Consider the following 16,233-nt stretch of genomic DNA (forward strand, 5'->3'; position numbering starts at 1 on the left):
AGACTAAATATGCACTCTGCAGTGTTGCACTCTTCACGACTGTCTTGGTGTGCTTGGAGCATGTTAGTTTGTTGGTGATGTGGATACCAAGGTATTGGAGTCGTGGCTGGCCGTGCAGTCATGAGTGAAAAGGGAGTACAGGAGGGGACTGAACACGCACCCCTGAGGCACCCCCATGTTGAGGATCAGCGTGGCCGAGGTGTTGTTACCTACCCTTACCACCTGGGGGCGGCCCGTAAGGAATTCCAGGATCCAGCTGCAGAGGGAGGTGTTTAGTCTCAGGTTCCTTAGTTTAGTGATGAGCTTTGAGGGCACTATGGTGTTGAGCGCTGAGCTGTCTTTCAGTCTTTCAGAGACTGAACAAAAATGTCTGCTTGTATATTTAGCAATGAATCCGCCAATAGAAACATTGCTGGAAGATGTCTAATGGCTCTATCGAACAAGGACAACCATATCTACATCCACAACAACTTATAGTGACAGTATAACATAGAGCCTTCCGAAATGCCACAAGGCAGGACCACACATTTTTTTGATCTTGGTCCTCCAATCAATACACGGTAAGCCATCATAGGGTGCATCATTCAGCCCTGACCGGCCTTCCTCCTGTCACGTCTACTCCCACTGCCAGCTCCAGTGCTAGACTTCACCGGTTTACTAACCACCGGTCCTGACAACCCATCATTACGCACACCTGGCAACCCATCATTACACACACCTGTGCCCCATCATCAGTCACACCCGGACTTCATTACTAGCTTGATTCCTTACTATTCATCTAGCACTCTGTTCTATCAGTCGTCAGGTAGTATTGTTTATGTTTCCTAGTTAAACGCTTCTCTTCTTTTGTATTCGTTCCATATTCGTTATCATTAAACTCACACTGCGCTTGTTTCCCGACTCCCTGTGTCTATGTTACATGTCCTTGGCAAATGTATGTACACTACATGTATGTACCTGCTCGTCGAACACCTCTTTCCAAAAACATGGGCATTAACCCTAACCCTAACCCCTCTTTGCTGATATAACAGCTTCCACTCTTCTGGGAGGCTTTCCACTAGATCCACTGGAACATTGCTGCGGGGACTTGCTTCCATTCAGCCACAAGATCATTAGTGAGATCAGTCACTGATGTTCGGCGATAAGACCTGGCTCGCAGTCGGAGTTCCAATTCATCGCAAAGGTTTTTGATGGAGTTGAGGTCAGTGCTCTGTGCAGGCCAGTCAAGTTCCTCCACACAGATCTAACCCTAACGCATTTCTGTATGGACCTCATTTTGTGCATGGGGGAATTGTCATGCTGAAACAGGGAAGGGCCTTCCCCAAACTGTTGCTGCAAAATTGGAAGCAAAGATCATCTAGAATGTCATTGTATGCTGTAGCGTTAAGATTTCCCTTAACTGGAACTAAGGGGCCTAGCCTGAACCATGAAAACAGCCCCCAGACCATTATTCTTCCTCCACCAAACTTGCCAGTCGACACTATGCATTCGGGCAGGTAGCATTCTCCTGGCATCCACCAAACCCAGATTTGTCCGTTGGACTGCCAGATGTTGAAGTGGGATTCATCACTCCAGAGAACACGTTTCCAGTGCTCCAGAGTCCAATGGCGGCCAGCTTTACACCACTCCGGCCGAGGTTGGCATTGTACATGGTGTTCTTAGACTTGTGTGCAGCTGCTCTGCCATGGAAACCGATTTCATGATGCTTCCAACAAACAGTTATTGTGCTGACGTTGCTTCCAGAGGCAGTTTGGAACTTGGTAGTGAGTGTTGCAACTGAGGACAGACTATTTTTAAGCGCTACACTTTGTCAACATGAAAGAGAGGCGGATGGCATTGGCGTGTCTATACAAGTCGGTTGAGTCACCATGTTTTTTTTACTTGCACACTTGCACAAACACACAGCCAGACATTAGAAACATGGACAGCAACATCATATTTTGCTTACATTGACTGGACAAAATTATTTTGGTATCTTTTAGTTGTCACTGTAGTAGACTAAGCATAGGTGATTTAATGCTGATAATATGTCCAAGTTGAAATGGTGCTGGAATAGTGGAGGCAGCTACTGTTTTCTTTGTGACTCGCGGTAATATTAACTTTCTTGACCATGAAGTAGGTCATGTAACTGTTTGTTACATGTGTGATGGAAAATGTTATGTTTGTGCTTTTCTAATAACGAATTTCTGTGTTCATGCAAGTGACTGATTGAACAAATCCTCACCGTCAGTATCTACAATTTGGCAGTATGCCTAGACTTGTTTTGTGTGATAGATATCTCAGTTTTAAGGTCTCAGCTTAGAGAGAAGAAGCCTCGTGAGCTATTGGTCTGTCACGTGCATGAACCAGTATTGGTTGGTCATATGAATTTTATAGATTTTTTATTTAACCTTTATTTAACCAGGAAGGGCTCATTAAGATTTAAAATCTCTTTTTCAAGAGCGTCCTGGCCAAGATAGGCAGCACCAAGTCATTACAAAAATTACAGACGAACAACATGAAAAACTACAAGTAATCTAGTAAAAACCATAGAATTAACAAGAGTATAACAAAATCAAAAACAGCTAATTAAAAATATTGACAGGTCAGGGAATCAGTCTCAAAATCATTAATCAGTGATTTAAAATACTAATCGGGACAAGTTCTTCCAGTTTAAAAGTATTTTGCAAGGCGTTCCAAGACGATCGCGCAGAGTACATAAAAGCCCTTTTACCAAATTCAGTTCAGACATTTGGAACAGTTAGCAGGATAAAGTTCAGCGAACGAAGAGAGTATCCACCACATTTCGGAAAACAATAAATATGTAGTAAACCCAAAATGGCTTTGTAAATACAAGTATACAAGTGACTGAGCCTACGAGTGACTAGAGAAGGCCAGCCAACCCTGGTATACAAAGTGCAGTGGTGCGTAAGGGTTTTTCAGTTTAAAATAAATCTCAAAGTGCCATGGTAAAGGGTGTCAATTGATCTCAAACACTGAGTGTAAGCATTCACATATAAAATATCCCCATAGTCTAGTAAAGGCATAAATGTAGCTGATACTAGCCTCCTTCTGGCTTCAAAAGAAAAACAGGCCTTATTCCTAAAATAAAATCCCAATTTCAGCCTCAATTTTTTGTAAATGGTTGAATATGCAATTTAAAAGAGAGGCCGTCATCAATTAAAATTCCAAGATATTTATATGTTACAACCTCAATCTCCTTGCCCTGACAGGTAGTAATAGGTGAAACCGTAGTCAGGGTGTGACTACGGTGAATACGCTAGTTTTTGTATTATCTAGGGGTTTTGTATGTCTAGATATTTGTAGGTCTAGGTATTTATATGTTTATGGTGGCCTGACATGGTTCCCAATCAGAGGCAGCTGTTTATCGTTGTCTCTAATTGGGGATCATATTTAGGTAGCCATTTCCCTTTGGTGTTTGTGGGTTCTTGTCTATGTGTAGTTGCCTGTCAGCACTCAATTGTATAGCTTCACGTGTCGTTTTGTTATTTTGGTTAGTTAGTTCAGTGTTCATTCTTAATATAATAAAGAATGTACGCATACAACGCTGCGCCTTGGTCCGATTTATACGACGATCGTGACCGAAGAACCCACCAAAGATGGACCAAGCAGCGTGTTCAGGAGGAATGGACCTGGGAGGAGATCCTGGATAGAGCAGGACCCTGGCTGGGGAGTATTGCCTTCTGAAGGAGGAAATAAAGGCAGCGAAAGCGGAACGGCGACGGTACGAGGAATTATACCAACGTGGTAGGCCGGGGGGGCACATGGAGCAGTCGGCGGAGCCGAGGAGCGAACCAGAGCCAGTCAGGGAGTCGGATGAGGAGTTCGACACAAGATTCCAGAGAGAGGTGCTAGCATTGAGAGTGCTGCAGAGCGTGCGTGCTGAGGTGCGTGTCATCTGCCTGGTGTCACCTGTACCAGTCCCACGCATCAGGTCTCCAGTGCGCCTCCACAGTCCAGAGCTTCCGGCGACAGTTCCCAGTCCGGAACTTCCGGCGACAGTTCCCAGTCCAGAGCTTCCGGCGATGGTTCCCAGTCCTGAACCTCCAACGATGGTCCACAGTCCGGAGCCTCCAGCGACGATCCCCAGTCCAGAGCCTCCAACGACGATCCCCAGTCCAGAGCCTCCAGCGACGATCCCCAGTCCAGAGCCTCCAACGATGGTCCCCAGTCCGGAGCCACCAGCGGCGATCCCCAGTCCGTAGCCTCCAGCGATGATCCCCAGTCCGGAGCCTCCAAGCGACGATCCCCAGTCCGGGAGCCTCCAAGCGACGATCCCCAGTCCGGGAGCCTCCAGCGACGATCCCCAGTTCGGGGGCCTCCAGCGACGTTCCCCAGTCCGGGGTCTCCAGCGACGATACCACGCTGCGCCTTGGTCCAATTCATATGGCGATCGTGACAGTGGCTTTATAATTCAAAAACAAAGAATGTAAATACTAGGAGTGTGAGACCACAGAGCCTGCTAGATCCTGCTCTTTTTTCAGGCCATACTCTCTCTTACCACGAGGTGATGATCCTGCACCAGTCATTTTTTGATGGTGCACCAGTTATCTCAGAGAGCACTGAACTACATACAACATTTTTTTTACTCTCCTCTTGTGGGGACAATTTATCATTCAGTGACAGACTAAATAACTTTTAGAGAGCATACTTAAATTAAAAAGGGGCAAATTGTTTACAATGTCTCTGTAATCCTGAAGTGTTACTCTTGCACACTGGAACTCATGCAACTGCCTGTGAGATGCCTGCATTATTCAAGGCCTGTTCAAATGCTGCTACAATGGACAAACATCAAATTTAAACTGCAGGAACCTTACATGTAGTCCAGCCCACTATCTGCCTCAGGAGAGCATGAAAATAAATAAAATCACATCTAGAGCATGGGCTGCATCCATTATCCACGTGGGAGGCTAACAAAGGGAATAAAGTAAGCATCACACAGACGTGTGCTTCTATACGGCCCCCACTGCAGCATCACTGTCTGTTGGCAGACAACCTGCCATCTCTCCATCCATGGCCTCCGCCTTTACCCTGTTTTACCCTGTGGCTCCCAACCCCTGCATCTGAGCCCTAGGGAAAGGCACGACAGACTATGCCCACCCCTGCCCCTGCCCCGGCCTTTGTGGATCAAAGGACGCAAAGCCTTGGGGTTCCTGTGTATAGAAGTGTGCCAGATTATGCACTAGCCAAACAGATGCCCCCTACTCCCCATTCTCCTCCTCCATCACTCCCCCACTCACCATCCCTCCCTACCATCTCCACCCCCCCTCAACCCTGCAGTCTCCAGCTGCTGTGATTTAAATGAGGGCCCCGTGAAGAAAGGAGGGCATCTGCCACACGCCCCAGAGCCTCTCCTCAGAGCAAAATACATATTTAAAGCGTCACTCTCATGGAGATGTCCTGTAACAAGATTAAGTCCTTTAAAAAAGTAAAGTGGGCTAAAACGGAATGGATAGGTGCATACACTTTGAATTGGAGTTGAAGCTTTAGGACAGGGATGGAAGCAAAAGACACCTGGGTGATGTCATTGTCATTACCCTCCAAATGAGAGATTGGATATGGAGCTTCATTAGGGACATTTTCTGAAAAAAACTACAAATAGAAGATCAAAACCAAGTGTCCTGAAAACATATTTGAAGTGTGTACAGCACAACACTGAAATCTGCTAAGGACCTGAAACAAGTTCTGTATGTATGATAATGTTTTATATCGATTCAGAGGAGAGAGAGGGATGATGTGTTCAATCATTAACAGTCTTTCCCATTGCCATGATCTCATGGTCCTTGCTATCTGGTATCCTTGGGACGTCACTATCCCATTGAAGTTGACATTTCAAATGGTTACGGTAAGGGTTACGGTTAAGTGAAGGCTTATGGTTAGAGTTACGGTTATGGTTAAGGTTAGAGCAGGTTTTAGGGTTTAGGGTAGGGACATCCCAAGGATTATGGATAGAAATAACAATGATCTCATTATCTCATGTCTGGTCCATTAGCCTTTTCTGCTTTAGCGGTTCCTCACAGCAGAGCAGACCCTTAATGATGATGAGCATGGCACGGCGTTATGACCTCACTACTGCATTAATGCTACCAGTCAGGCAGAGAGGGACTGAAGCTAGAGCTAATTCTGGGGCTCTGATCAGTACGGCATCTGCCAATCAGACCAGTTTAACAGACATTAGAGCCTGTTACCAATCCTAAGAGGAGGGGTTGATAGGATCAAAATGACCCCTGTGGCCAAAAAGATGGATCCCTCATCTCTGTTTACAAACACAAAATGCTGTATCCTGTGTTTAATGGGTGAAACAGTAAGGCTATCCCCAAAACCATTTTTGTCCTCATTTCTTTAATTTAGGATTAAGCAAATTATATGTTGTCAGTAAATGCGTAATCACCCTGTAAAGGCTGCTTTCACCTCTGATTAATTAATATACCTGCCCATTCACTCTAATTAACACACAGCTGCTGCTTAATGAACTGCATGCAGGGAGGAGAGGGGTATCTCTCTCTCTCTCGCTCTCTCTCTACCTCTAAGCAACAGTGTCAGAGGGTGTTTGTTTCCACATTTGTTTCCATGCATTTTTATCAGTTTCACCTGAGACATATAGCTCGTTGTGAAAACCCCTACATCTATCTGACTCCTAATACATCATTCATATGTTGATAATGATTAAAGAGTTACAGTGCATTCTGAAAGTATTCAGACCACTTGACTTTTTCCACATTTTGTTACGTTACAGCCTTATTCTAAAATTGATTCAATATACAATTTTGCTCATCAATCTACACACAATACCCCATAATGACAAAGTGAAGAAAAAATATATAAATACCTTATTTATATTAGGATTCAGACCCTTTGCTATGAGACTTGAAATTGAGCTCAGGTTCATCCCGTTTGCATTGATCATCCTTGAGATGTTTCTACAACTTGACTGGAATCCACTCGTGGTAAAATCAATTGATTGGACTTGATTTGTAAAGTCACACACTCTTTATAAGGTCCCACAGTTGACAGTGAAAGTCAGAGCAAAAACCAAGCCATGAGGTTGAAGGAATTGTCCGTAGAGCTCTGAGACAGGATTGTGTCAAGGCACAGATCTGGGGAAGGATACCAAAACATTTCTGCAGCATTGAAGGTACCCAAGAACATAGTGGCCTCCATCATTCTTAAATGTAAGAAGTTTGGAACCACCAAGACTGTTTCTAGAGCATGCCAACCGGCCAAAATTAGTTACTGGAGGAGAAGGGCCTTAGTCAGGGAGGTGACCAAGAACCAGAAGGTCACTCTGACAGAGCTCCAGAGTTCCTCTGTGGAGATAGAAGAACCTTTCAGAAGGACAACCATCTCTGCAGCACTCCACCAACCAGGCCTTTATGGTAAAGTGGCCAGACAGAAGCCACTCCTCGGTAAAAGGCACATGACAGCCCACTTGGAGTTTGCCAAAAGGCACCTAAAGGACTCTCAGACCATGAGAAACAAGATTCTCTGGTCTGATGAAACCAACATTGAACTCTTTGGCCTGAATGCCAAGCGTCACATCTGTAGGAAACGTGGCACCATCTCTACGGTGAAGCGTTGTGGTGGCAGCATCATGGGGATGTTTTTCAGTGGCAGGGACTGGGAGACTAGTCAGGATCCGAGGGTAAGATGAACGGAGCAAAGTACAGATCTTTGATGAAAACCTGCTCCAGAGTGCTCAGGACCTCAGACTGGGGACAAGGTTCACCTTTCAACAGGACAACGACTCTAAGCACACAGCCAAGACAACGCAGGAGTGGCAAGTCTCTGAATGTCATTGAGTGGCCCAGCCAGAGCCCAGATGTTAACCCGATGAAACTTCTCTGGAGAGACCTGAAAATAGCTGTGCAGCGACAGAGATTGAGAGGATCTGCAAAGAATGGGAGAAACTCCCCAAATAAAAGTGCGCCAAGCTTGTAGCGTCATACCCAAGAGGCTGTAATCGCTGCCAAAGATGCTTCAACAAAGTACTGAGTAAAGGCATTTGTTGTGGTAAAGGCTCTGAATAATTATGTAAATATATTTTTCAAAAATTTGTAAAACCCTGTTGTCGCTTTGTCATTATGGGGTATTGTGGGTAGATTGATGAGGACATTTTAGAATAAGGCTGTAATGTAACAAAATGTGGAAAAAGTGAAGGGGTCTGAATACTTTTCCAATGCACCATAAATAAAGATAAATTAACAGGGGTAATAGTATTATGTCAGACATGGCTTGGGGAAAATGAACACGAATAGGGATTCTGCATTACTCTCTGGTGGTGATTTCTCGGGGCTGGGGGAGGGACTGGGTGGAGGAAGAGACGGAAGTATGCATGGTATGACCCCAAGCTGATCTGATGGCTGGGCTCCAGAGCCACAAAGATTTTGGGGGGGAATTTAATAGTAGTCTTTAATGACTGTATGTGAAACTCCCAATGTAAATCAGTACCTGTTACAAAGAAAATGTGTCTCACTGTTCTCCGCTAACTAGTTGTCTTAATGAAAGCCCTACATTTAGCCCTGCATTGGGCCACTCAAGGACATTCCCATAGGGCGGCGCACAATTGGTCCAGCGTTGTCTGGGGTTGGCCAGGGTAGGCTGTCATTGTAAATAAGAATTTGTTCTTAACTGGCTTGCCTAGTTAAATTAAGGATACACATAAAGACCCCCCCGCAAAGGTTGAACATCAGCTGACCTTTGAACCGATGCATTGACCTACCATGTGGTTTATTAAAACAAGAGGAGAGTATTTCCTAATGGCCATGGATGCCTCCCAAATTGCACCCTATCCCCTAGACAGTGCACTACTTTTGACCATGGGCCCTGGTTAAAAGTAGTGCACTATAATAGAATAGGGTGCCATTTTGGACGCTTTCCATATTAATCACGTCTAAATCTTAGCTGTTCCAAAACAAACCTCGTTAAAACGGCATGGAAAGAGGCTGACATTCCAACAGTGACCCAGGACATGGCAGAGAGGAGCAACTCTCAGGAGCACCTCTCAGGAGCACCTCTCAGGAGCACCTCTCAGGAGCAACTCTCAGGAGCAACTCTCAGGAGCAACTCTCAGGAGCACCTCTCAGGAGCACCTCTCAGGAGCACCTCTCAGGAGCAACTCTCAGGAGCAACTCTCAGGAGCAACTCTCAGGAGCAACTCTCAGGAGCACCTCTCAGGAGCAACTCTCAGGAGAAACTCTCAGGAGCAACTCTCAGGAGCACCTCTCAGGAGCAACTCGCAGGAGCAACTCTCAGGAGCAACTCTCAGGAGCACCTCTCAGGAGCACCTCTCAGGAGCACCTCTCAGGAGCAACTATCAGGAGCACCTCTCAGGAGCAACTCTCAGGAGCACCTCTCAGGAGCACCTCTCAGGAGCACCTCTCAGGAGCAACTCTCAGGAGCACCTCTCAGGAGCACCTCTCAGGAGCACCTCTCAGGAGCACCTCTCAGGAGCAACTCTCAGGAGCACTTCTCAGGAGCAACTCTCAGGAGCACCTCTCAGGAGCACCTCTCAGGAGCACCTCTCAGGAGCACCTCTCAGGAGCACCTCTCAGGAGCAACTCTCAGGAGCACCTCTCAGGAGCACCTCTCAGGAGCACCTCTCAGGAGCAACTCTCAGGAGCACCTCTCAGGAGCAACTCTCAGGAGCACCTCTCAGGAGCACCTCTCAGGAGCACCTCTCAGGAGCAACTCTCAGGAGCACCTCTCAGGAGCAACTCTCAGGAGCACCTCTCAGGAGCACCTCTCAGGAGCAACTCTCAGGAGCACCTCTCAGGAGCACCTCTCAGGAGCAACTCTCAGGAGCACCTCTCAGGAGCACCTCTCAGGAGCAACTCTCAGGAGCACCTCTCAGGAGCACCTCTCAGGAGCACCTCTCAGGAGCAACTCTCAGTCACGCAATACACAGGGTCTCAAAGTGACGCTAGTAATGTTTTTTTTACATGATTCATCTGTAACCAGAGGAAAATAAACTGCCTGCAGCGTATGTGAGATTAGGAGTGCTGATATAGAGGCTAAACTGATCCTAGATCAGCACTCCTCTGCGATTCTTTGTTAGTACAACCCTGATGTTTAGGTCCAAAAATAGTGAGTCTCTACTGGGGTCTACCTTCCTGTTTTATTTTTTTGCTTTCATCTCAACTTCCTGTCAATATCCTGGTATTCTGACATTGAGTATTTCCTGCTGCTGAGGGTGTGGGATGTGCTTAATAGTCTAATGAGCACTTGAGTTACTGACATATGTCACTTGATAGCACAAATTACCCCCTGAACAAAGCCTGGGAGGATGTTTGAAGCCCCCTTAATGCCATGCCCTTTTATTCATTTACGATATAAAAGATTGCTGCTGAGGTTCCTTGAGGCATAACTACCACAGTGCAATGTTAATATCATTAGGGATCTGTCCTCCGTCAACCTCCTACGCCCACAGACAGTGTAACATTACTGCAGGCATTGTTATATCAGGAAGTTATATCCACAGCGAGCCAACTTAACCTATGGGCTCCAAAACCGATGTGTTGTAGGCTTTATTTTGTGTGTGGGTGGGGGGGGGGGGTCTCTCTAGCATATGTTGAATCACGAGTGCAGTGAGAGTTCAGGAAGGTCAACAAGTGGGTGTGGAATGTACGCATTTCCCACGAGGTGAGCACCTCCACACACACAAGCTCTGAGAAAACACGTATCGGGCCTCTGCCCAGGAGACGGGAATGCCACGGGGCTGCATCCAATGAGCCACAGTGTTAACTCAAACACAACAGTGAGGGAGATAGAGAGAGAGGGAGAGAAAGAGACAAATGTGAAGAGAGTCTATAGGGGACTGGTGGATAATGTGCATTTCTGGAATGAGGAAATCCCTTTCGCTTGTGCACAAACACACACCGTCCACCCCACGGAGGTTAAGCTACAACTGCCGCAGAGACAGAGAGCACCCGGTGTGAATGGCCCTGCTGTTTTATCTGTACCTCTCACAGCAGAGCGGCTCCGCCACAACACTGTCAGAGCACATCAGTAGAGGAGAACCTGATCGCTCCCACAATCCTGCTCTCCACCCCACTCCACTGCCGCCCTGGGGAGAACGAGACACCACATACAGCCTGGTCACACCAGCCCATTGAGCCTCTCTGGGGGTATGTCCCAAATGACACCCTATTCTCTTATAGTGCACTAGTCTTGACCACAGCCCTGGTCAAAAGTAGTGCACTATAAAGGGAATAGGGTACCATTTGTTACGCATCCCGGGTCTCAGCACGCTCTCTAACACATTTGGGGCAATGTAAAAGTTATGAATAGGGATAAACTGTTGCACTGAGTAGAGAACTTTATGCCCTGCCTGAGGTTATGGCTGTAGTGGAATGTGACAAGGCACTTTACTTACTTGACATACACTACCGTTAAAACATTTGGGGTCACATAGAATTGTCCTTGTTTTCCATGAAAATATACATGAGATGAGTTGCAAAATGAATAGGAAATATAGTCAAAATGTTGATCAAGTTATAAATAATGATTTTTAATTGAAATAATAATTGTGTCCTTCAAACTTAGCTTTTGTCAAAGAATCCTCCATTCGCAGCAATTACAGCCATGCAGACTTTTGGCATTCTAGTTGTCAATTTCACCCCAATATTTCACCTCATGCTTCCTGAAGCACCTCCCACAAATTGGATTGGCTTGATGGGCACTTCTTACATACCCTACAGTTCAAGCTGCTCCCACAACAGCTCAATAGGGTTGAGATACGGTGACTGTGCTGGCCACTCCATTATAGACAGAATACCAGCTGACTGCTTCTTCCCTAAATAGTTCTTGCGTAGTTTGGAGATGTGCTTTGTGTCATTGTCCTGTTCCAGGAGGAAATTGGCTCCAATTAAGTGGCATCCACAGGGTATGGCATGGCATTGCAAAATTGAGTGCTAGCCTTCCTTCTTCTTCCATGATCCCTTTTACGCTGTACAAATCTCCCACCACCAAAGCACCCCCAGACCATCACATTGCATCCACCGTGTTTGACAGATGGTGTCAAGCACTCCTTCAGCATCTTTTCATTTGTTCTGCGTCTCACGAATGTTCTTCTTTGTGATCCGAACGCCTTAAACTTAGATTTGTCTGTCCATAACACTTTTTTCCAATCTTCCTCTGTCCAGTGTCTGTGTTCTTTTGCCCATTTTTTCTTTTTATTGGCCAGTCTGATATAGCTTTTTCTTTGCAACTCTGCCTAGAAGGCCAGCATCCCAGAGTCAGCTCTTCACTGTTGACATTGAGACTGGTGTTTTGCGGGAACTATTTAATGAAGCTGCCATTTGAGGACTTGTGAGGTGTCTGTTTCTCGAACTAGACAGTCTCGACATTTGTCCTCTTGCTCAGTTGTGCACCGCGGCCTCCCATTCCTCTTTCTATTCTGGTTAGAGCCAGTTTGCACTATTCTGTGAAGGGCGTAGTATACAGCGTTGTACGAGATCTTCAGTTTCTTGGAAATGTATCACATGGCCTTCATTTAGACTGACGAGTTTCAGAAGAAAGTTATTTGTTTCTGGCCATTTTGAGCCTGTAATCGAACCCACAAATGCTGATAGCTGTAGCCATGAAGTGAAGTGAAGTGCTTCGAAAGGCTGGTCATGGCTCACATCAACACCATCATCCACGCTGATCCTCAACACAGGGCTCCCTCAGGGGTGCGTGCTCAGCCCCCTCCTGTACTTCCTGTTCACTCATGACTGCACGGCCAGACTCCAACACCATCATTAAATTTGCCGATGACACATCAGTGGTAGGCCTGATCACAGAGAACAATGAGACAGCCTATAGGGAGGAGGTCAGAGACCTGGCTGTGTGGTGCCAGAACAACAACCTCTCCCTCAATGTGATCAAGACAAAGATTTGGCATGGGTCCTCAGATCCTCAAAGGTTTCTACAGCTGCACCTTTGAGAGCATCCTGACTTGTTGATTCACTGCCTGGTATGGCAACTGCTCAGCCTCGACGCAAGGCACTACAGAGGGTATTGCGAACAACTCAGTACATCACTGGGGCCAAGCTTCCTGCCATCCTGGACCTCTATACCAGGTGGTGTCAGAGGAAGGCCTAAAAATGGTCAAAGACTCCAGCCACCCTAGTCATAGACTGTTCTCTCTGTTACCACATGGCAAGTGGTACCGGAGCGCCAAGTCTAGGTCCAAGAGGCTTCTTAACAGCTTCTACCCCCAAGCCATCTAGTCAAATGGCTACCCAGACTAGTCACCCCCCCACCACTGCCACTCTCTGTTGTCATCTATGCATAGTCACTTTAATTAACTCTACCTACATGTACATACTACATCAACTAATCAGTTTCCCAAGGCACATTGACTCTGTACTGGCAGCCCCCTGTATATATTGTTATTTAACTTTTTACTGCTGCACTTTAATTACTTGTTACTTATCTCTTATTCTTATCCGTATTTCTTGAAACTGCACTGTTGGTTAGGGGCTCATAAGTAAGCATTTAAACTGTAAGGTATTCGGCGCATGTGACTAATACAATTTGATTTGATGCTCCAGATACTCAACTCATCTAAAGAAGTCCAGTTTTATTGCTTCTTTAACTTCTTATGGCTGGGGGGCAGTATTGAGTAGCTTGGATGAATAAGGTGCCCAGAGTAAACTGCCTACTACTCAGGCCCAGAAGCTAAGATATGCCTTTATTTTCAGATTTGGATAGATAACACTCTGAAGTTTCTAAAACTGTTTGAATGATGTCTGTGAGTATAACAGAACTCATATGGCAGGCAAAAACTGAAGAACAAATCCAACCAGGAAGTGCGAAATCTGAGGTGTGTAGGTATTCAAGTCTTTGCCTATCCAATATACAGTGTAAAATGTGGTCCGATTGCACTTCCTAAGGCGCCCAGTAGATGTCAACAGTCTTTAGAACCTTGTTTTAGGCTTCTACTGTGAAGGGGGAGCAAATAAGAGCTGTTTGAACCAGGTGTCTGGCAGAATGCCATGAGCTAAGTCTCGCACGGCCGTGAGAGCGAGCTGCGTTCCCTTTCATTTCTAAAGACAAAGGAATTGTCCGGTTGGAACATTATTGAAGATAATAATGTTCCAACATCAAAGCATTAAAACATCCTAAAGATTGATTATATACATGGTTTGACATTTTTCTACGAACTGTAATATAACTTTTTTGACTTTTCGTCTGGACCTAATGCTCGCGCATTGTGAATTTTGATTTGTGAACTAAACACGCAAACTAAAAGGAGATATTTGGACATAAATGATGGACTTTATCGAACAAAACAAACATTGTGGAACTGGGATTCCTGTGAGTGCATTCCAATGAAGATCATCAAAGGTAAGTGAATATTTATAATGCTATTTCTGACTTCTGTTGACTCCACAACATGGTGGTTATCTGTATGGCTTGTTTTGGTCTCTGAGCGCTGTACTCAGATTATTCCATGGTGTGCTTTCGCTGTAAAGCTTTTTTGAAATCTGACACAGCGGTTGCATTAAGGAGAAGTATATCTTTAATTCCATGCATAACACTTGTATTTTCATCAACATTTATGATGAGTATGTCTGTAAATTGATGTGGCTCTCTGCAAAATCACCGGATGTTTTGGAAGCAAAATATTACTGAACATAACTCGCCAATGTAAACTGAGATTTTGGATATAAATATGAACTTTATCGAACAAAACATACATGTATTGTGTAACATGAAGTCCTATGAGTGCCATCTGATGAAGATCATCAAAGGTTAGTGATTAATGTTAACTCTATTTCTGCTTTTTGTGACTCCTCTCTTTGGCTGGAAAAATGGCTGTGTTTTTGTGACTAGGCGCTGACCTAACATAATCGCATGGTATGCTTTCATCGTAAAGCCTTTTTGAAATCGGACACTGTGGTGGGATTACTGTAGCAACAAGTGTATCTTTAAAATGGTGTATAATACTTGTATGTTTGAGTAATTTTAATTATGAGATTTCTGTTGTTTGAATTTAGCGCCCTGCACTTTCACTGGCTGTTGTCAAATCGATCCCATTAACGGGATTTCAGCCATAAGAATCAGTACAAGTTTTAATCAGTACAACAGTTTTCAGCTGTGCTAACATAATTGCAAAAGGGTTTTTGAATGATCAATTAGCCTTTTAAAAGGATTAACTTAGATTTGCTAACACAACGTGCCATTGGAACACAGGAGTGATGGTTGCTAATAATGGGCACCTATTTAGATAGGTGCACATTCCATAAAAAATCTGCCGTTTCCAGTCATTTACAACATTAACCATGTCTACACTGTATTTCTTATCAATTTTATGTTATTTTTTATTTATTTTTATTCCCCCCCAATTTCGTGGTATCCAATTGTTAGTAGCTACTATCTTGTCTCAACGATACATCGAGACTAAGGTTGAAAGTCATCGAGACGAAGGTTGAAAGTCATGCATCCTCCGATACACAACCCAACCAAGCCACACTGCTTCTTAACACAGCACGCATCCAACCCAGAAGCCAGCCGCACCAATGTGTCAGAGGAAACACTGTGCACCTGGCAACCTTGGTTAGCACGCACTGCGCCCGGCCCGCCACAGGAGTCGCTGGTGTGCAATGAGACAAGGATATCCCTAGTGGCCAAACCCTCCCTTACCCGGACGACGCTAGGCCAATTGTGTGTCGCCCCACGGACTTCACGGTCGCGGCTGGTTACGACAGAGCCTGGGCTCAAACCCAGAGTCTCTGGTGGCACAGCTGGCGCTGCAGTACAGCGCCCTTAACCACTGCGCCACCTGGGATGCCCAATTTGATGTTATTTTAACAAAACATTTGCTTTTCTTTCAAAAACAAGGACCTTTCTAAGTGACCCCAAACTTTTGAACAGTTGTGTATGTCACTTGATAGCACAAATTACCCCCTGAACAAAGCCTGGGAGGATGTTTGAAGCCCCCTTAATGTCATGCCCTTTTATTTATTTACGATATAAAAGATTGGTGCTAAATGTCCTCATTTGAAAATGTGTCTAGCCTTGCAAAAAACAACAATGATGACTTGTGACAACAAGCAGAGATAAATGTCAGTCATGTCATCACCCAGGTTTTCCCTCTGGTGGAATGCGACCTGTCACTAGAGAGAACGTATTCTTAGTGGCCATATGCTCTTCTGAAGTGAGTATATAGAGTGTTGAGGAGTAGAAGTGAGCAATGAAAGCTCAGGGTCAGAGCTGGAATGTAACCGCAGATTAGAGTTGGCACAGTTC

The 16,233-nt window shown here is 45.2% G+C and overlaps 1 long non-coding RNA gene across 1 annotated transcript in view; it reads left to right on the forward strand.

Annotated features, from left to right (window-relative positions):
* Positions 1-16,233, forward strand: part of LOC118365123 (uncharacterized) — a 39,464-nt gene that overhangs the window by 10,647 nt on the left and 12,584 nt on the right. The gene's annotated exons all lie outside the window — the stretch shown is intronic.

Source organism: Oncorhynchus keta, chromosome 1 (genome assembly GCF_023373465.1).
Source record: "Oncorhynchus keta strain PuntledgeMale-10-30-2019 chromosome 1, Oket_V2, whole genome shotgun sequence".
NCBI lineage: Eukaryota > Metazoa > Chordata > Actinopteri > Salmoniformes > Salmonidae > Oncorhynchus > Oncorhynchus keta.